At 41.6% G+C, this 19,062-nt stretch overlaps 1 pseudogene; it reads left to right on the forward strand.

Annotated features, from left to right (window-relative positions):
- Positions 1-3,053: 3,053 nt before the first annotated feature.
- LOC102926261 (histone H2A.V pseudogene) lies at positions 3,054-3,430 on the forward strand (annotated as a pseudogene).
- Positions 3,431-19,062: the final 15,632 nt, after the last annotated feature.

The following is a 19,062-nucleotide window of genomic DNA, read 5'->3' on the forward strand; positions in this document are numbered from 1 at the left end:
GATAGTCAGGAAAGGGACTGACCCGTAATGGAGGGCGAGGTAGGGAGAAGGCAAGGACCTTAGCTTCGATAAGATTGCTCATGGTGTGGCACTCAAGAAACAAAGATCCGTGTGGCTCCTTGGGCAGGGGAACAAGGCTCCTGGTCAGTAGGCATGGCCCAGAGACTTCTGATGCCCTGGGTGTTCCCCTCTAAATCCCCAAATGAAGGTCTCCAGCCTGTCAAACACTCAGTCCTGGGTGCTAGCTCATAGTCCAGACCTTCTAAGCTATCAGACTGTCCTGCATGAACTAGCTGGGAATGTATATGAAAAAAGAGGGGCACAGGGTTAAATATCTTGGGTAAGGAATTAGAAAATGATTAGAGACAGCTGTGGTAAAATTTTATTTCTAATTTTGAGAATCATGACGCCCAAAATAAAAATAGCAACATGAGGGGCTAGAGAGATGGCTCAGCAGTTTAAGAGCACTAGCTTCTCTTCCAGAGGACCCGGGTTCAATTCCCAGGACCCATGTGGCAGCTCACAACTGTCTGTAACTCCAGTTCTAGGGGATCTGACACCCTCACACAGACATACATGCAGGCAAAACACCAATGCACAGAAAATAAAAATGAACAAATCATTAAAAAAATAGCAACATAAAGTGGCTATGAGGCAACATGATGACTTTAATCAGACTTGGAGTTAAGTGCTAACTCCATCCATGGCTCTGGTACTCCTTCTGTTACAAGGTTCTCCCCACACACATTGAGTATGCTTAATTATGTGACTTGCTTAACCAATGAGACATTAATACTATGCAGATAGAGGCTTGATAGAGGTGGTGTGCTGGGAGGCAGCTCAGTTAGACTGATTTCTGGCTGGTGGCAAAAAGGCAGAGCAGGAGGGGCCACCTTGGATGGTATCAGTTAAGCTTGGTCAATTCAAGAGTTGACAAGGAGTAAGGAATCATCGTTGCTTTAAGCTAACATGCTTTGGACACTTTGCTGGCAGTGATAGGTAATAGAAACACAATCTACAGTGGTCCTCAGTGACAGGTTCCTAAAATTCAGAGATCTGGGCTTTACACTTAACTGTAACATCAGCATATGCCATGGGTTGCTATGACTTGAGTGTGTTCCCCAAAGGTTTATGTCTTGGAAGCTTGGCCCCTAGACTGGTGTCACCATGGAGGAAATCTTAAGCAGTAGGGCCTAGAGGAAGGTAATTAGGTCATGGGGCTCTCCCTAGATTAATGGGTGAATGTTGGGTCTGGAGAGAGATGGAATAGTAGTCAAGACAAGAAAGGACAAAGACCTCTCCCTTCCAACACATGAATAGAGAGGCAGAAGGTTTAAATGTAAGAGTGCCATGAACAGAAATAATTAAAAAAATATATTCTTAACTGAATTAAGTGTCTTCTTCTTTTCTGGGTCTTTCTAAATTTCTCTCCTTGACAGAAGCAATTAGCTATGTCTCGTGGAAAGAGTCGTAATGTGACAAGGCTGAAGCCCCAGTAATTAGGAGGCTCCTCATTATCACTCATCTTTTGAACGGTACAAACTGGGAAGCGATTGTCAGTTGCAAATTGGTCAAGCCACCAATTGTCCCAGCATTCCTGAAGCCTGTCCTTGGGGTCAGGAAGAGAGGAGAACAAAACTGCAGAGTTGTGGGGGTCCCTCTCTTGAATACACTGAAGATCAACCTTGGGAAATACATAGATGTATTGAAAGGACTTGGTGCTATGGAAAGAATAGAAATTCCTACCTCCATTCATCTGGGGAAGAGTCTAGTGCTAGGTTAAAAAAATAAGGACTTGGCTCGGGATGGTGTGGTACACTTATAATCCCAGCACTGGACTACATAGTAAGTACAAGGCCAGTCTAGGCTACACTGTGTGGTCCTGGAAAAAAGAGAGGAAGAAGGAAAGAGGGGTAAGACCAAACATTGGAGAGGAAAAGAGACTTTCTGCTGCTGGTGGTCTCATGTTCTTATAGGCACGAGCAGAGATGTACTCCAGGGGTCCTAAAATGGGGGAAGTTAGCACTTCCCTGAAACACATGACTAAGTCAGGATCGATTAAATACTCAGCTGATGCATCTTGTAATGAGCCAGATCTATGATCTCTAAGAGCATTCAACTTTATCATCTGTTTCTAGATTTCTCTGCTTATAATGCATTCCATAAGCCCGAGGTCTTGAGAGTCTTGTTAAACATTATGACCTTGCCTGCTTTCAGTTTGAGTTAACTGGGTCGTCTAACTATACTTAAAGTGAGTGATTTTAAGAGAAGCAGTAATGAGCTGTCATCTGTCCTTGATGGTTCTTGGGGTCACATGTCAGATAGACCATACATTTTTATTGTATAGTTTTCCTCCAATATCTTGCAGAATGACAGCACAGGATGAGCATATGATTGATCAGAAAAGCAGATGTGGTTGGCACCCCACTAGTGTCTTTAGGGCTTACCGTGTCACTGGGTAACCGTGGCAGGCATATCGGAAAACAAAGTTGAGGAAATAGCTCAAAATGTAAGCCAAATTAACAAGAGATAGCCTATAGAAGAAGTAAGAGTAGCTCAATCCTGGGGGAAGCAAGACCTAATCTGTACAAAACAAGGAGAAAGCAGGAGAGGAAATAAAGAACAAACACACACCCCCACAAAATCTCCGAATTAAAGGACCCAGCTACTCAGAACGAAGGAAGCGTAAGTACAGAGGTTAAAGTAAGACCTGTATCAGAGTTAGTGTAGTGGGGTGTCGCCATGGTTTCTCCTCAGGACCAAGATACTTATTTTTTTTTTTTTTTATCAAAGCCGGGTTGATAGCTGATGATGCAAAGGTGATACTCTACCCAAGGTCAGGCTCTTTTGTAGAGACTGAAAATCAAGTGCTGTCCAATCTAGAACCAGGGTGTGAAGGCCCTGCCTACCTCCTGTGAGTGCTTTTCCCTTCTCAGATGATGATCTGTTACTGCTATAACTCAACCTAGTCCTGATTTCCTTTTTTTTTAAACCTGTTACAAGTGTTAATGTTAAGAATTGTACCTTTGGGTGGGTGTCACATGGCCAAGCCCATGGCTGGAGGCAAAACTGGACAGGACGGTGGGAAGGTCAAAGGCTATGGTGGTGTCTCACTCACAGAGAGCCGGGATACAGTTTTCCTATAGGCTGCATCCATAGACAGTCGAAGACTCAACCACAAGCCATGGACAGGTGGGTACCACTGCTGCTGTGAACAGGGCCACAATTACCAAGTACCTCCCAGCTGAGTGCTGGAGTTGACGGGTAATGCTTCCCAAGATCTCAAAGTAAAGCACATCACTCCACACCACTTGTAGCTTGTAATCCAAGATGGTGAAGAGTTGGAGTCACTTATCAGGGCTACCATAGCCAGGGTCAGTGAGATCCTGTACATCCACAAATCAAGAAGGGGCAGCAGAAAACTGTTTAGGAAGTGATTTAACCAGCATGCTCTCCCTCACTGTCTGTAGCTGGGACAAAGAATACCATTGAGGGTGTGTGGAATTTTCAAGAACAGCTCAATGGAAAAGCACAGACAATTGCTGTAGACAAGCTGAAAGGAACATGTGTATGTTTTTAGACTCTTGAAGTTTGAGAAGTCCCTTTCCCTGTGGTCATGGTCATGTGGTTATTGGCCAGGTTTTTCGCTTGTTTTTTATACAAAAAATAGAATTGATGAAACATTTGTTACAATTTTTTTAAAAGTCGCCCCTTTGGCCGGGCGGTGGTGGCGCACGCCTTTAATCCCAGCACTCGGGAGGCAGAGCCAGGCGGATCTCTGTGAGTTCGAGGCCAGCCTGGGCTACCAAGTGAGTCCCAGGAAAGGCGCAAAGCTACACAGAGAAACCCTGTCTCGAAAAACCAAAAAAAAAAAAAAAAAAAAAAAGTCGCCCCTTTGAAAGGAAATGGAGGAAGAAGGAAAAAGAAGAGGAAGGTGGGGGCAGAAAAATGAGGGGCAGGGAGGGGGAACAACATGAAGTTTGGAAATAGGGAGAAGTGGGGGGGGTTATGAGGTGAATACTACCTAAATACATTGTGTTCATGTATGAGATTACCAAGGAATAAATAACAATAAAAGTAAGAACTGTTTTCCACCAAACTTCTTGTACAATTGTCTGTGTCTGTCTCAGAATCCAAATCCAGACCGTACTGAAGTGGAGTGTGGTGAATTTCAAGCCTCAAGCAACAAGAAAAGGCTCCTAAAAGCTTTCATAAAGGAAAAGCAAAAGAACAGGAAAGAAAATAACATTAGATTTCTCAACAGTAACTTTAGGATCTAGAAAAATACATTGTAAATAATGAGGAGAACTTATTTTCTCCATAGAACTATGTAGCTTCCATCTGAGGTCTGAATCTGGAATGTTCCTAAGGCCCTTGTGTTATTTCTGGGAAACAGCAGAGGATTTAGAGGTAGCACTTCATGGGGAATCTTTAGGCCATTGGGTCCATGCATGTGAATCTTTACAGGGTAGCATCTAATGGGGCATTTTTAGACCATTGGAATCGTGTATATGATTAGCATAACAAAACCCCAGACTTTTCTTTCTTTTTCACTTGTTTCTTGGTCCTAAAATGAGTAGCTTTGCTCTACCACATGCTGCCTGAGGTACTGTTTGCCTCGCCACAGGCCCAGAAGTAATGGGACCAGGTAATCATGGACTAAACTCTCCAAAGCAGAGAGTTTCTCTTTATAACTGCATTATCCCGGGGCTTTATTACAGTGGTGGGAAGCTGACTGACACACTACCTCAATAAATGGAAAGATGGACCAAACGCATTTTCTTGTAGGCTAGTACTCATTGAGTCCATGCCTCCCCTAGTCTATCTTTAGAAGCAACTGGAAGTGAAGCAAGGAATAATGGTAGTGGCCAGAGAGTGTCCCAAGCAGGGGTCATCAGGCTGAAAGAGAAGACTAAGAGGGCATGGGATATGGGATGTTGGAAGATAGAAAGCGTTATCTCAAAACTGGCAGCAGAGCGACAAGCCTAAGAACGCAGCTCAGACCGCTCGGGGAATAGTTAGCATAGACAGCATCAGAAGGGTGGATGGACTAAACATCGAGGGCTCCGGAAACAAAGAAAATCAGTATTACTTATAATGTAATAGTAATATATAAATTGTCTAGTAACTTCATCAGAGCTGTGTATTTATAAACAAAAGGAGGCATGATTCTGTTGAGCAGAGCCATGTTTTCATCCCTATAGTAATGCCAACATGGACTCAGTGAAGTCAAATCTATGCTGGGATGCTGAGAAAAAGGAAAATGGTGGGAATATGACGGTGAGATGAAGCCATATGCAGTTGGCAGTGGAGTCAGGGGGCACATCTGAAACAACTGAGCCAAGGCTCATCCACCTGCTTAAGATACGATACCTAGAGGAGGGAAATGGAGAGTTAAAGGCAAGCTACTTCGGAGGGGTAGATGAAGAATGAGGTGGTCTTGAGAATCCTTCGTGAACTGCCTGATTAGACTTGGGAAGTCATGTACCTGTATCTCCTTAACAAGTCATTACAGTTTTTTATCTAGTAAAAAGTTAGAAGTGATGAACACGTCTGATTAGTAGTGAGGGTGACATGTGGCAGGAGAGAAGATGCTGGGCTGGTTGACTAGTCAGGAGAGCAAGCAACATTGCTCCACAGAACATACAGCTTGCCTTGGGACAGAGGAGTCCTAGGAATCAGTGAATTTCCTAACACCATCATGATCCTTTCTCCTTAGATTTGCTTCGTTTTGTTGAGGCAGGGTCTCATATAGCCCAGGCTGGTGGTCAGGCTGGTGATATACTCACAGTAAGACTGAAGAAGATCTTGAATGTCTGATCCTCCTGCTTTCATCTCCCAAGAGCTGGGACTACAGGTATGCTCCTCTATGGCTGTTTTTGTCTTTTGTTGGTTTGCTTGTTTGTGTATGCAGTGCTGAGGATGGAGCACAAGGCCTTGTGTGTCTAGGCAAGCACTCTAGAAACTGAGCTGTATCCTCAGCTTCATCACAACACTTTCACACTTAGTTCCTGCTGACAGGTTTGAAGAAGGATGCCAAATCATCTGCTCTACCCTAATGGCCTCTGCTGTGGAAGATCCTGCTAATTCAGCACAGCCATGCTTCCTACAATTCATAATGTCCATCAAGGATACAAAGGCAAGGAATGACAGCATATTAAAATTCTCCAAGGAAGTCTCTGAGGGTCAGATAACAGTGACTTCCTCCAGTTCCAAGAGCCCTGATGGGTTTGGCCTCTCTTAATGCAACTCACCTTACTTAGCTTGAAGGCCCATGTTCCCCATGTTGTTTGAGTCCTTTGAGAAGCAAATGCTTAGATATGAGTTAATGAGCATATGTTTATTAGGAGAAGTGCTTTGAGGAGAAATGGAGAGGTTTCGAGAGCCATCAGACCTCATTACAAGCTCATCGCCAGTGAGCAGGGAGAAGGTCTGAGTGAAATCCAGATAAAAGATGAGCAAGGCCACTTTGGAGCCCTGTGCTTCCAAGGAGCGAGCCTGCCTCGGTTGACCATGCTCACTGGGAAGCCTGGCTTTGTCCCAAGCACAGTGGCATACTGCAGAACCCTGCAACTGGGGATCTTTGTCAATCATGCTCCCTGCTGTTGGAGGTCTATGGCTCTGTTTCCCAGGACAGACACATTCCACCTAGGGAGATGGAAAGAGTTGAAGAAGGTTTCAGACTGGCCTATGGTGGGGAAGGTATGGCCATAGTGTTACAGAAGACCCAGAGAGTGCCTAGGTCCAGACCTCAGGCAGCAGCAGACAGGCTGGTGCAGTTAGTCATCTGCTCCTAACAGTCTCATGTGGCCTATGGGCAAATATAGATCAGGAGGAGAGGGTGAAGATACTGTTAACCTGAACTGAGCAGTGAGATTAATGAAAAGAATCAGAATACATCTTAACATAATTAGACTTGGGAAGTCATGTACCTGTATCTCCTTAACAAGTCATTAAAATTTTTTATCTAGTAAAAAGTTAGAAGTGATAAACACATCTGATTAGTAGTGAGGGTGACATGTGGCAGGAGAGAAGATGCTGGGCTGGTTGACTAGTCAGGAGAGCAAGCAACATTGCTCCACAGAACATACAGCTTGCCTTGGGAGAGGATACATCTTCAAATCCCAGCTCTAGGAAGGTAGGAAGGTAGAGACAGGAGGATTCTTGGGGCTCGATGGCCAGCCATTCTAGAGTACACAGTGAACTTCAGACCAGTGTTGCAAAACACAAGGTGGAGGTCAGAGAGATGGCTCAATGGTTAAATGCACTGGCTGCTTTTTCAGAGGACTCCTGGTTCAATGCCTAGTACTTACATGGAGGCTCAAAACCATCTTCAACTCCAGTCCCAGAGGATCTGATGCCCTCTTCTGGCTTTCGTAAGTACTAGGAATACACATGATAGACAGACATGCATGCAGGCAAAATACCCACATACATAAACAAACAATTTAAATTTTTTTAATTAAAAAGACCCTCAACAAGGTGGACAACTCCTGAAGAACAATGCTCAATGCTGTCCTCTGGCCTCCATATACATGTTCACATTCATGCAATTGCACACATATGAATATGCACATACACAAGACTCTAGTGCTATTGAGAAAGATGTGGCCAAGAGACCTAATTCACACACGGCCCTTGAGGTGTTAGAGTGATGATGCAATATACTTTTTTTTCTCTTCCATGGCTCAGATAAACCTATTTTAATCAGTGATTTAATTATGTTAAGAGCTACAATTAGCTGCTGAATTGACAAAAACCATTAGCCAACTAAGTATTTGTTCTCATGCAGTGAACACCAAGAAAACTACACATATATATATATACATATATGAATATATATACATATATGTATATATATGTGAATATATATATATATATATATATATATATATATGAATATAATTCTTGACCTTTAGGTGATTATGGGAGAGTTTTATTTAGCCTTACCGAATTCAGCTGATGTATGTGACATAACCCCTTCTTTATCCTCCAGATAAACCATCTCATTCACTTAAGGCATTTGTACAAAATGGTCATTAAAGATCAGTCACTTTACCTAGTATTCTTTGAGAGAAACAGGCATGCTTCCTAGGTTGGAGAGTACAGTTTCGGGCTCTAGTTAATATTTTTCCCACAAACCAGGGTGTAAATTTATTTGTGACACCACAGTCTAGACTCTCCTCCCTGCCCCCACTGCATGATTACTTAGATTAATAAAAGTCATTTGTTGTGTTCCTTTGTAAGGGAGATGTGAGCAACCATGTATTCTTCCCACATAGGGCACCAGTGACAAGCCAAAGAAAGGGTAGCCAAATCCAGCTTGGCGAAACATTGAGTTTAGTGGGCTTTCTTATAGGAGTGTGGGTGACATTAAAACAGCTGCATCACTGAGAGTCCCACCCCAGCATGGTGGCCACATAGTGGAAACTACACTACTGGAGTCCGATTTTTAGTTAACCTTCTACTGCCTGCATGTTCTTGTACCACTGGAGAGCTTGGGAGCAGGAAAAAGTGTGTGGAATGACTCTATGCCGACTCCTTCTTCTATAGAGTGTTATTAACCTCATTACCATCACCATAGACCTACCTGGTATTGTGCCGTTCTGTTAATTGCATTGTCATGACCGCTGGGTCAAGTTATGTTCTAGATAACCACAGCAATCCCTTGCTCTGTGGTAACTCTGGCCATGTAATAGCTAAGGAAAAACATCATTGATTCCAACTGGGGTAAGCATCAACCTTAAGAATACATCTGTTAAAGTTGATTCCTGTTAAAGGTTAGTGCCATAAGAGGGTTGTCAAAACACAGGAGAGTGAATGGCAACTCCACCTGAAATACTTATAAAATACTGAAGACTTTCCGTCCTCTCACTCAATACTTTGTAAGCTGTATGCTTTCCTACTTCCACATCTGAATATCTGAGTCATTAATAGCACAAAGATGATTTAAAGTCCCTTTCTAAAGCTATGCCATAGTAAAAATTTGTTACCAGCTGAACTGATAAGGAAACTCTCCCAGAGAAGTTATCTGAGGATGCACCATGAGTCATGGGGCCGTATCAGAACATGGACATTTGGCTTCATCTGTGCTTTTGTGTCTGATCATCATTGCAGCTGGTCCAGTTTCATGTTTCCAGGAGTGGTCTCCACCAAATCCCAGCTCTGGTGATCCAAAAACTTGGCAGAAGGGCCATCCTTGTCATCAGCTTTCTAAATCAAAGTAGAAATGACTCTGCAATTTATTATTAAATGGCACCACATGTTGATTCTTTTTAGAACAAGACTACCTTTTGAATATAAAAACAAGGAAAGGATTTAATGTCTCCCTGGTGAGCAGGGTGGCACACACCTGTAATCCCAGCCACATGAGAAGATGGTACAGAAAGATCTTGGATTCAATGCTAGTCTGTGCTACATAGTAAGACTGTCTCAAAGAGAAAGAAGAAGAAGAAGAAGAAGAAGAAGAAGAAGAAGAAGAAGAAGAAGAAGAAGAAGAAGAAGAAGAAGAAGAGGAAGAGGAGGAGGAGGAGGAGGAGGAGGAGGGAGAGGAAGACAAAGATGAAGACGAAGACAAAGACAAAGACGGAGGACAAGAAGGAGAAGTTGAAGAAGAAGAAGGAGGAAGAGGAGAAGGAGAAGGAGAAGGAGAAGGAGAAGGAGAAGGAGAAGGAGAAGGAGAAGGAGAAGGAGAAGGAGAAGGAGAAGGAGAAGGAGAAGGAGAAGGAGAAGGAGAAGGAGAAGGAGAAGGAGAAGGAGAAGGAGAAGGAGAAGGAGAAGGAGAAGAAGAAGAAGAAGAAGAAGAAGAAGAAGAAGAAGAAGAAGAAGAAGAAGAAGAAGAAGAAGACAGAGGACAAGGAGAAGTTGAAGAAGAGGAGGAGGAGGAGGAGGAAGAGGAGGAGGAGGAGGAGGGGAGTGGGAGGGGGAGGAGGATGGGGGTGGGGAGGAGGATGGGAGAGGAGGAAAAAAACCCTAACAAATAACAACAACCAAAACCCTGAAGGTCAGTCACATGGTTCATTGAATTAAAGCACTTGCTGTAAAGCTAAGTTTGGTGCTCAGAATCTACACTAAAAAGCCAGATGTGGTAGCACACATCTGTAATCCCAACATTTCTGTGCTACAACTTGGAGGTGGGACAGGAGAATCTTCTGAAGGCTCATGGGCTAGCTAGCCTGGAGCATGCATAGGCAGAAACAAGAGAGGCCCTACCTCAACAAGGGAGAAGATGATCACTCCAAAAAAGTTGCCCTGTGACCTCCACAGACACACTGTGACACATGCTCATGCAGTCACACCCCACCACACCCATACCCACACACTAAGACTGATTTTAAAAACTGAAAAAGAAAAAAATCTTTCCCCTAGCTGGTCAATCACATCAACACACTTAATGTTCAGTTGTGTCCATTTATCGATAGAAATTAATTCTGCTTTCACAGGTAGCTGGGTGATGAACTCAAAATGAAAAGAACTCTCCAAATGACAAACGCTGAGTACTCATTACTGAGATGCTAACTGGCCCCACCTCCAAATGCTCCAACCACTTGAAAAGTTGTGTGTGTATTAGGTCCCTTGGCCATATCCTTCATTAGCACTAATGAACATCTCAGGGGCTTGTTGGACCACATCCCATCATGTGCACATACAAATCACACTGGAAGTTCAAATACTTCCCTCCTATAGGAGCCACTTCAGAATGTCTCATTTGGAGTAGATTTCTAACTCCATTGCAACAAAAAGTTGGTTGTGTTAATAATGTGTTGCCTTGAGGGGATGATTCAGAATTTGTGGGAAAAGTGGTGGCGCACTGGGCCCTTCGTCTAAATACTAAAATTAGGAGGGAAACTGGCAGAAACCCAGCTCCCAATGATACCACATCATCTAACCATGAAACACAAGGAAATTTAATACATGTCTCTTATTCTTTTTTCAAATGGCTAATCCCTAATATTGTCTACTGTTAGCCTTAGCTGTATTAATTTGACCCTATTTATGAGACTATACAGAACCATATATATGTATGTGTGTACCTCTCTATATATAATATTTAAAAATTAAAGCATTCATCTGACAAGTGATTTTCAGGAAGAAATTGACAAATCAAGTAACATTTTGCCTTATTGATTACTGTGAGAAGACTCAACATGTCAATTTTTCTATAAAATATATTTATAATATCCAGCACACATGTGCCCACATGTGCACACACATGCACACACCTTAATATAACTTACCCATCTCCCATGCAGGCCCTCACACTTGAGAGCTTTCGCCTATGTCCTCACATTTACATAGTCACAGAAGCCCTCAAACATCACATATCCTGAGTATTTTTGTTTGTTTGTTTATTTCAAGACATACTCTTGCTATGTAGTTCAGTCTGACATGAAATTTAGGATGTAGCCCAACCTGACCAGAAAACTATGTAGCTCAGGCTAGCCTGGAGCTTACAGTACTCTTTCATCAGCCTTCTGAGTGATAGTTTTAGAGGCTGGCTCTACCAAGCCTTCAGTAAAATAGCCTCCAAAGTAAAAAAAAAAAAAAAAAAAAATCCACTTGAGAGGTGTTAGGTAAGAAACGGAGATTTCTGTAAGTATTACTTGTAATGATTCAAGTGAGGAAATGTACTGCCTCACTCCCATCTGTTTATGCATTCTATCACATAAATGATGCTCGTCAGTACTGATGAATAAATAGCTCTGTATTCTTTGGGTTATAATCTGATGCTGCGGTTATTCGTTCTGCTGTCCAAAGGATTCCATCTTGGCCACTGGGATTGTTTCAGCTTGGCTCATGTCTCCCCTCTAGATTCTTTTCAGAATGAATTCAGGCTCCAAGGACAATGTTTGCTTTGACTTTGCAGAATAGAAAATGCCTTATCCATAGATGTCATTGGGCTGGAAGCTAAAAGTCCAGACTGTACCTCTGTGTGTGAGTTTGCACAATGAGCAGCCTTTTTCTTTTCTTTTTTTCTTTTTCTTTTTCTTTCTTTCTTTTTTTTTTTCAAGATAGGGTTTCTCTGTTTAGTCTTTGATGTCCTGGAACTCACTTTGTAGACCAGGCTGGCCTTGAACTCAGAGATCTGCCTGCCTTTGCCTCTCAAGTGCTGGGATTAAAGGCATGCGCCACCACCGACCATTGAGCAGCCTTTTTCCAAGACAGTCTTTTGTAAATATAGGTGTTCTGAAATTTCTTCTGTACATGTATGTATGTATGCAGCATATACATACACATGCATGTGCACACTCACACACACACATGTACAACCATGTATGCTTATGGGAGAAAGGAAAGACATTTTTGCTGTGATATTTTAAATGTACATGTGATATGAAAATACCCTTTTTTTTCTCATCTAGGACGTCATCCTGCAGAAAAACCATACTTCAAGTTAATGCCATCAGTGGGGATGCCATTGGTGGTCCATAGCTTTCTCCTCCCTCATCTCCTTCCCTCCGGTTCCTGTCAGCTGTGAAACTGGGGCTGACCATGAGGCTGGTGACATCAGTGGGTATGGTAGTTTAAATGTAATTGGTCCCTATAATTTCAAAGGGAGTGGCACTATTAGGAGATGTGGCTTTGTCAGAATGAGTATGGCCTTGTTGGAGGAAGTGTGTCACTGTGGGGGCGGGCTTTGAAGTTTCCTATGCTCAGGATAAAGACCAGTGTTTCAGTAGACTTCCTGTTACCTGTAAGATGTAGCACTCTCAGCTACTACTCCAGCAACAAATCTGCCTGCATGCTGTCATGTTCCCCACCATGATGATAATAAAATAAACCTCTGAAACTATAAGCAAGCCCCTTCAATTAAATGATTTCCTTATAAGAGTTGCTATTGTCATGGTGTCTCAACATAGCAATAAAAACCATAACTAAGACAGTGGTTAATGATTTTTAATTTTCTTTCATCATTTATTCCCAAGAAGAGACCCCTGGATAGAGGTGCTAGTTTACATCTGCCTTCTAACAAAGAAGTCAAGCTGAGCTCTCTCTCTCTCCCTCTTTCTCCTTCCTTCCATTCCTACCTCCTGCCTGTGTGTGTGTGTGTGTGTGTGTGTGTGTGTGTGTGTGTGTGTGTAGTTCTGTGTCTGGGTAGGAGGGATTGGGAATTGTAGGATCAACAATGCCTTCTGCTGACTCACCACAGAATCTTAATTTGAACAGGTGCAATTAGAAAAACCGAAGTCAAATCAAAACAAAACCTCAAGAGAGCTGTGTAAGAAAACAGTCTTACTCATCATCTCATGGTGAATTGGTGATTTCTCTTCTCAACAGATTACATGGACACCATCACTACATTGGTTGCTCTGTGCCGGGCTTCCCATCAAACACAGTGTGGATGTTTTATGTGCAGGTGGAGGTAGATGGTGGTGGTAGTTACTGTGAATGATTATGGATTGTCATTGTCTAAACAGAAAGCCTTCTTTCTAAAAATGAATACATGGGCCTCAACTGACAGTGCTCATCTGGAGAGGGTCAGCAGTCTAGATACTGCATTTGTTCAGACACAAGATCCACTGGGTCCAGGCTGGTCATTCCTATTAAAATATCCAAATTCAATCCATTTCCAGTAACACAAAGGTCTATACTTTATGTTAATATCATTCCCATCAACTTTTAGAAGTTTATCCTGGCCCAAGTTTGGAAAATCTTCCATAGCCGGTCTCCTTCCTGAATACCCCCCACAGTTCTCAGTTTCTACTTAAGCCGTCAAGTCTGGCCACCTACTCCCACCCCTTCCAGGGGGACAGTGCTAATAGAGATATGATCTCCACGGACGATGAAGCAGCCAGCCATCACCTGTGTTTGCAGACAGAATATTGCATTTCTAAGCTTCGGTTTCAACATTTAAAAAATGGAGGTGATGATGAGCATACAGCCCATGAGGATGTTTTATAAATTAAATGCTATAATGGATTAGAGGACTTTTATCACAGAGGTAAATCCTTATTGACCATAGCCACCATTGCTTTATTCAGTACTTTCTTGCTAGACCTGACTCAACTATCAGTGAGGGACACCAATGGACAGATTAACAAGTATTTTATGTCAAAAATAACATGGGTTGTCCTGGGGCTATAACTTGTGCCTAGCACAAATGAAGCCATCAAACAATGGTTTGATCTTCAGCAGTGAATATTTTGATGCTTGCCTGTAATCTTGGCACTTGGGTAGTAGAGGCAGGATAATTAAGAGTTCAAGGCTATCAATAGCTATTAATCAAGATTGAGGCTAGTTTGGGATACATTAGACCCTGCCTCTGAGAGACAGAATGGGGTAATACCATAACTTAAAACATAGTAACTTCTCTTTGAAACTTGACTAGAAAATTCTAACAGTGGAAGCCTGTGAGAACTCTGAAGCTGGAAGGTAGGTCCAGAAGAAAGTGATACCTGGAATTCATGATGAGTCGCAGGTATAGTCTGAAATTTTCTTTTGTCCTGCTTGGGCTCTGTGGTCAGGATGAATCTCTACCACCTGCATCCCACAGCCACTTGGTCCCAAATAAACACACAGAGGCTTATATTATTTTCAAACTATGTGGGCTAATGGCTCAGGCTTCTTGCTAGCTAACTCTTACATCTTAACCAATTTCTATAAATCTGTACTTTGCCCTGTGGCTTGTGGCTTGTGGCTTACTGGTACTTTTACATCTTGCTTCTCCTGGCAGCGGCTAGCAGTGTCTGCCCCACTCTCCTTTCTTCTCTCACTATCTCTCTTGGATTTTCCCACCTGGCTCCATCCTGCCCTGCCATAGAGCAATGCGGCTTTATTTATCAACCAATCAGAGCAACACATGTTCACAGCATACAGAAAGACATCCCACAGCACTTCCCCTTTTTCTGTCTAATCACAAACGAAGGTTTTAACTTTAACCTAGTAAAATTACATATGACAAAACAGTTATCAAGCAAGCATTACAGTTACAATATCTAATCTATTTATAGTTGGCAAAATTAAAGAAAATATTTTATCATCTATATTTGTGAGTCTAAGGTTTCATATCTAATTTATCTTTTATCATGACTAAGGAAAACTATAATTATAACTATTTAGTCTTCAACTACATTAAAGATGCAAGAAGGATATAATATTACCTAAGTAAATAGGAAGTAAATTGCAAGCAACTTCCAAAAATCTAGAATGACAGAGACAGCTGGCTGCCTGGACAGTCACCCAAAATCCTCTTCAACGTTGGGGCATCCATTCTTCAGCTTATAGGTCTTGAGTTTCTCCCTATGTCCTGCAGAATGTCTGGCAGTCTCCTCTGTGAAACAGGAACCTGAAGGACCATTTCACCCCACTTTGGCAAATTCAGTGGTCATTTTTCTATGAGTCCTGTATGTCCAGTTTATAAAACATATTATTAACAATCCAGGCAAGAGCAGTTTCTTGCCTAAATGGCTATTTTTGCCAAGGAGATAAACTGCATATAGAGTGTCTTTGATGCCCATCTTCCTCTTTGAAGTAAATTGGTGCTGTCAGGAGCGGACATGTCTCATTGTCCAGAAAGGTTAAGTTTTTAAAACATTTTAAATGTTTTAAAAATTCTGTAGGTCTTTGAAGTGTTTGAGGATTACCTACCTAATTGAAATATGTCTATGTATACCTAGAAAACAACTAATTTGACTACAAGTTTGATTGTCATTGATGATTAATTATTAATCTATATTTCTTAATTATACATTGCAATTTCAAATGAGCTGTACAAACATAATACCTTAAACAAGAGTAGAAATATACATACAGCATAACAAAATTAACTTTAAATTTGTATCAATAAACTAAAATCTATAGCAAAGTATTTATCCTATATTTCTATATTATATTCCCCTTTCTTCTTTTAGAAAGAGATTTTATTTGTAATCAACCTGCTTTAAATACAAATAAACATTCATAAACAATATTTTGGGAATTTGGGCATAGTTTCTTATACTACTTCCTGCTGATGGGGGCACTGGTAATCTTATGGGGATCCTGAGAAAATGAAGAATTATAGTTAAACCTTGGCTGTAGCATCTGTGAGGATAGATCATCTCAGCCAGTTGCTTCAAAACTGTTTTTGGATGTTGGATCATCTGGGCCATGGTGTCATCAGAGACCTTTCAGGGAGTTTTGCTGATCAAACCATATTAGCCTGGAAGCAATTCACAGGTTCTCATAAACTGATAGAGACTCAAACACAAAAACATGCACAGGCAGCTAGATGAAGCCCTTTTTTATAGAATTAGTTAGTACTCTATATGACCATTAATATCATGACAAAATTTTAATATATATATATATATATATCTTATCAATTTTGATATAAAATTCATACCTTGAGAAAAGTTTAAAGAATCAAAATAGAACCAAAGAATTATGAGATTAGTGACAATAGAATAGTCCCTTAATTTTGGTTTTCTGTGTAAACAAAAGCAGAACCTCTTTTCCAAAGTAACATATCCTTAGAAACAAACTTTGAACTCAAGATACCTTTAATATAGATATAGATATAGATATAGATATATAGATATAGATATATTGGCTTAGTTCAGCAGCCTTTACAATAAAATGTCTTTCTGCAGTGAAAAAATTCCAAAAACAATATAATTCAGACTTTGTGTGTGATTTCCATCTTTATGTGGCTTATTTTTTGTATTACTTTTACTGTCTCTTTAAAAGACTTTAATTTTTAAAACTATTTCTTTATATAACTGTCTATCCTCCTTTTTCTCTCTCTTTCAAGCCTACATACATTTTTACACACACTGTAAACCATTTAGAGTTTTATTTTATCTGAATCTGTCTCATTGTGAATCTGTAATCCTTCTCTGACCGGGAGAGATTTTGAACTGCTAAACTGTGTATTTAGGACTGAAGGGGCAGCCTTGGCTGCTGATTTGTCCCATTTCGGCTTTTCAACATGGCGGAGGTAATTCACCTCCAGCTCTGGGAGCCATTCTCTCCACTGACTCTGGGAAGCAGTGGGTCCATGCCTCCATCCAGCAGCGTTTAGCTCAGAATCCTCCTTTTTTTAAAAATTGCGAATTGTATGGCCATGGCCTATAGCTCAAGCTTCTTAGACAGACAAGGGGAAGTACTGTAGGATGTCTTTCTGTATGGTGTGAATATGTGTTGCTCTGATTGGTTAAATAAAGCTGCATTGGCCTATGGCAGGGCAGGATGGACCCAGGTGAGAAAATCCAAGAGAGATAAGAGGAAGAGAAAGGAGAGGCAGAGAGATGCCAGCCACTGCCAAAGGAGAATCCAATAAAACCACAGAAAACGTGGCAAAACATAGATTAATAGAAATAGGTTAATTTAAGATACAAAAGCCAGCTAGCAAGAAGTCTGCCATATGCCATGCAATTGGTGATTAATATGAGCCTCTGAGTAATTACTTTATAAGTGGCTGTGGGACTGCAGGCCAGGCGGGACCAGAGAAACCTTCTCAGTACACAGAGGTCCAGCTCCATGTTTAGGCTTTTCTGACTTTTCCATTCTACGAACCCTAATTGGACTCTCTTATCAGATTTACTCAGTTAGTTGTGTTTGCGTGTTCTGTTTGACTTCTGAATGTATTTCTGTGTTTGTCTTCATACCACTAAGCATTCAGGAAAGACATGTCTAATGACCCCATATGTCTCCAACACAGAATTCAATATGGAGAACTGGCTACACAGGCAGAGAAAGAACTAAAAAGTGAAGGAAGGAGATGAGAGGCAGAATAGCAAGACATTAGTACCACCCTAAAGGAAAGAGAGGATAGTAGTTACCAGAGCCCAGGATTTGGGGCCATCTCTTGGAAGCTGAAATCATAGTAAGTTGCAGGAATGAAGATGAAAAGGAGAAGGACCGTCCTGCAAAACCGGAACTACCGAGAGATGCACCCAAGCCGGAAAGACGGCACATAAAGGGGTGGAGAGAAGTCCTCTGCCTCCATCCCTCTTCTTGGCAATCGTTCTTGCACCAATGAGTCCCTTGGCCAAACTACCCGGCAGCCAGAGGGCAACAGAGCCTGGGGAGTGGAACACTCTTCAGGATGGAGCTAAGAGTCCAAAGACACAGAGCAGCAAGCCTCACCATATAAGGAGCCACTGCATGTTGGTCTCTGGAGACGGTCAGGGCGTGACTCTCGTGACAGGCATTGTTGCCTGTGCAGTGTGAGTCTCTCCAAAGATAAGAACTCCAAGAGGAGGGAGCTGGGAACTTCACAGTGAAATTCAAGAGAGCAGGCTGAGCAGGAAAAAGAATATTTTTAAAACTTGTAGATCTCTATAGTTCACAGCTTATGTTTTCTAGCTACCCCCAGATGACTGGGAAAAAAATTTTTTTTGAGTTATAGTTCAGAAAATCTTGATTGTCAGTGTGATCAGATCCTGGAGGGAATGATTAGGGGTGGCTAACTGTGAAATTATCTAGATAACTGGAATTGACAAGGGTTCATTTTTGTGTCCATTATCTCAAGAACACTTTAAATAGTATTCAAATAAATGTTTGCAAATGGCCCATTGTGGTGATGGATTCTCCTTCTTTTTCTTTTCTTTTCTTTTCTTTTTTGGCAATTTTATATAATGACTTTATTACATTACAAGAAGTCACTCAATAATGAGTATATCATTGTGTGTCAATGGGAATATCAAAGCAATTGAAAATCAGAGGTAGATCTCACATTGGACCCACTTATAGAATGTTCCTGGGTGACAGAGAGTTTGCTTCATTGCACCAAGGTAGATTTCAACAAGACAGGCCATGTCTAACGTTTTGCAATTGCTGGATGCCAGCTAGTAAAGTTAACTTGGCTTTGCCATCTAAAAACCCTGATGTAACACCTTCCCAGGATCCTATTCATGCCTCATACTTGTTCCCTTGTCCAGGTATTGATTCAAGGAGTTCACCCACATTGTGTTTATTTTTAAACCAGTCGTTGCAAGAGCTATCACTTTACTGATAAACAAATCAAAGGCTGACTGGATGTCAGGTTGAAAATATCCCTGGATGTTGGTGGAGCCTGGCATTACACATCTGTGAATGAATTTCCTAGTTTGTAACATAACTTGCTGCATTTCACACATC

The sequence above is a fragment of the Peromyscus maniculatus genome, chromosome 3, assembly GCF_049852395.1.
Source record: "Peromyscus maniculatus bairdii isolate BWxNUB_F1_BW_parent chromosome 3, HU_Pman_BW_mat_3.1, whole genome shotgun sequence".
Classification (NCBI taxonomy): Eukaryota; Metazoa; Chordata; class Mammalia; order Rodentia; family Cricetidae; genus Peromyscus; species Peromyscus maniculatus.